The following is a 3,694-nucleotide window of genomic DNA, read 5'->3' on the forward strand; positions in this document are numbered from 1 at the left end:
TGAAATAATGACTGGCAACTTCCCTGAATCTCCTAAAAAGGCATACTTCAAATGTGAGGGAAGTTGTTTTAATTCTAGGTGTGGTGTAACATCTAAGGAAGGAACAAGAGTTTTCCTATCCTCAGTTTCTAAAACTTCAAAAGCAGCAGCGTTTTGTGGTGTTTCTACTTTCTTAAAAACTCCCTCTCCATCACTATCAGACTCAGATAAACCTAAGATTTCCCCCAAACCTTTCTCTTGACACGAGGTTTCTAGCAGAATTAAAGTATAACATTCTTCTCTTTCTTCAAGGTACCTAAGGGAACTAAAAACATTAAAAGTCACTTGTTGATCTTGGACTCTCATGGTTAATTCTCCCTTCTGTACGTCTATCAGGGTTCTTCCAGTAGCTAGAAAAGGTCTTCCTAAGATAATGGGAATGTCTTTGTCAGCTTCAAAGTCTAGGATGATAAAATCAGCTAGGAAAATAAACTTATCAACCTGAACTGGGACATCCTCAATCTTTCCTTTAGGGTAGGATATGGACTTATCAGCTAATTGTGGAGTTACAGTGGTGGGTCTAGCTTCACCTATGCCTAGGGTATTGAAGACAAGTAAAGGCATAAGGTTTATACTAGCACCTAGGTCACATAGGGCTTTTCCTATTTCTTTTCCTATTTTTTTCCTCCAATTGAACAAGGGATTGTAAAGCTTCCAGGATCTTTCAGCTTAGAAGGGATTCTACTGGAGCACTGCACGCTTCAGTCAGAGCTACAGTCACATACTCAGTCAACTTTTTCTTTTTACTCAAAATGTCTTTTAGAAACTTTGCATAACTTGGCATCTGCTCAATAGCTTCAACCAAAGGTATGTTTATATGTAACTGTTTAAAAACATCAAGAAAATTTTTAAATTGTAATTCTTCATTTTGATTCCTTAATCTTTGCGGATAAGGAATATAAGAAGTGACTGTAATAGGATAAGTAGTCTTTTGAAGAGTTGGTGCTGGAATGGGTTTTAAAGTTAGTTTTACAATGGGTTCTGATTCAGTTCTACAAGGTATTTTAGGACTAGTCTGGACATCTATTGTGGGATTGTCACCATTGTGACATATCCACTACAATATTTTCTTTGGGCGTATGGATTATCTTGGGTTCATAAGGAAATAGCAATGGAAATTCTGATCTTTCTAGAATGGTTGTACTATCGATGGGCCTAACTATGGGTTGAGGCTCGCTGGTACTATTTTACTGGCTCATAGGAATGGTAGTAACAAAATCTAGTAGTGGGATAACATAATCTTGTACCACATTTTTCTTTTCCATCTCTACTTTGTTTGGTTCTTTTTGGGTATTTTATAATAAAGTCTTTCCACTCCTTAAAGTAACAACCTTAACATGCTCTTTTCCTTCTCTCTGAGGTATCTCTGTATCACTAGGTAGAGAACCTACTGGTATTTTTATTATCTCCAAAGCCATTTGTCCCATTTGAGTTTCAAGATTTTTAATTGATGCCTGATTTTGGGTTATAAAACCCTTCATAATTGCTTCCAAGGAAGTAGATGATTCGGCTTGCTGTTTGGGCTTGTTTTGGAAAGAAGACTGATGATTTTGTGGTTGAAAGTTAGCATGCTGATTATTATGAGTGCCTTGATGCGCTTGTGAGTGAAAATTAGATTGGCCTTGTTGTTGAAAATTAGACTGTCCTTGTGGTGGAAAATTGGACTGTCCTTGTGGCTTTGCATTGGCGGGTTAAGAGTTGGACTATGCCATAAAAAATTTGGATGATTTTGCCATCCAGGATTATATGTCTGTGAAAATGGTCCAGTCTTGTTAACAAAATTTACATGTTCAGGATTTCCAGGACAATGCTTAAAAGAGTGACCTTCACCACATTACACACATTGCTCAGATTGACTATTGGGGTTAAAAGTGTTAGCATCAGATTGCACATGTGGGCTAGATGTCAAATTTGAAATTAGCTTAGTGATCTGAGCTATTAATGCTGAAACATCATCTACCACATTTATCCCAGCTGTTTTCTTCAGTGGCATTGCACGTGGATCAGACCATTGTCCGTTATTGTTAAAAATCTTTCCAAGTATGTCAAAATCTTCATTATAGGTACAAGCTGTGATAGCTCCGCCTGCAGTATCATCGAGCATTTGTCTAGCAACGACTTTTAAACCATTGTAAAATGTCTCTAGCTGTATACAGTACGGAATGCCATGGTGATGGCATTTTCTCAGCAGCTCTTTTTACCTTTCCCATGCATCAGGAACTGCTTCATCATCCAGTTGTCTAAAAGTATAGATTTCATTCCCGGATTTAGCATTCCTCGTGGGTGAAAAATATTTTTTTAGAACTTTTTCTACCATTTCATTCCATGTTGTCACAGAGTCTGGTTGCAAGGAATTATACGATGCTCTTGCTTGATCCCTCAGTGAAAATGGAAAAAGGTTTAGTCTCAGATCATCGTCTGAAACATCAGAGATGAGAAAAGAATATGTGATTTCCATAAAAGAACGCAGATGAGAATGAGGATCTTTAGATGATAAACCAGCGTATTGGCCGTTAGTTTGCAACATTTGAAACATCAATGGTTTAGAGAAAAATGGGTGGCACCAATAGTAGGCTTATGTATTCCTGTGTGCAATTGAGTTAAATTAGGAATAGCGTACGCCATAATGCCACCATTTTTAGCATTTGCAAGACGAAAGATGTTTTGTGCCTCATCCTCACATGGAATATTTTGTTCATTTCTAATTATATCTTCTCCGTCAATAATCACATTTTCAGCCATTGTTTCAGAGGTTAAAGCTCGCAGAGCTCTTTGTGCTCTTCTTCGTTGTCTGAAAGTTTTTTCAATATCCGGATCAAGTTGGAAAAGTTCACCGTGTGACAGTCTTAGCATGCACAGTGCGTTCACAAAGGTGGTAGAAAAACTAACTTTTATAAACTTTACTTTAAAAAGAAAAACTTTAGCGTGCTCTCCTAGGCACGGGTGCCAAAAACTTCGTTCGGTTTATGCAGCCTTAGATTTCAACACAAAAATAGAACTTGGCGAAAGTATACACCTTGTAACAAGTAATAATGGTTGAAGTACCAGATATCGTTCCCACAGAGAAAGCTTGTAAATTTCCTCAAAAGTCCAGTTTATAAAAACTAATTTCAGATGACGAAATGAGGGATTTGTTTTATCTAAAATTGGGAGGTTTGATAAACAACTAAAAAAAATATCAGTCGTAAAAAGAAACGCAGGGTGCAAAGGTTGATTAAAACATTAAACAAATGACTCAGCAAAAAGGTGACATAGCATTCCTGTCATATTTATATAAAATCACAAAATGATTTTATATAACTGTCACAGTATCAACTATCAATTCAGACGGCCTCCTAAGAGTACACACCGATCAACGTGCTATCGATACGATATTATTTATGTTAGACGTCGTGAATCCTAGCACAACACAATGTTACCATCCTACACCGTAGGAGTACTATAGTACTTGTCGGATACTAAAGCTATTTATAGACTTTTCCTGTAACACCGTAGCAACAAAACATCTAACTAACCCACAAATCATTAAAACCTGGTTTTAAACCTCCAAAACATACGGGATATAAATTTTAGTTAAAAACCACCAAAAATGTTCATACGGTTTGACCCAAAAAGTCATCACAACTAAAGATAATAATTACTTACAAACCGGATG

At 36.8% G+C, this 3,694-nt stretch overlaps 1 non-coding gene across 1 annotated transcript; it reads left to right on the plus strand.

Moving 5' to 3' along the window:
- The first annotated feature begins 2,201 nt into the window (after positions 1 to 2,201).
- On the plus strand, positions 2,202 to 2,308 carry LOC112501370. The gene has a single exon (XR_003067500.1). It is a non-coding gene; the product is annotated as a small nucleolar RNA R71 (small nucleolar RNA).
- The last annotated feature ends 1,386 nt before the right edge of the window (positions 2,309 to 3,694 follow it).

The sequence above is a fragment of the Cynara cardunculus genome (assembly GCF_001531365.2).
Source record: "Cynara cardunculus var. scolymus isolate 2C chromosome LG 17, CcrdV1, whole genome shotgun sequence".
NCBI classification, from domain to species: Eukaryota; Viridiplantae; Streptophyta; class Magnoliopsida; order Asterales; family Asteraceae; genus Cynara; species Cynara cardunculus.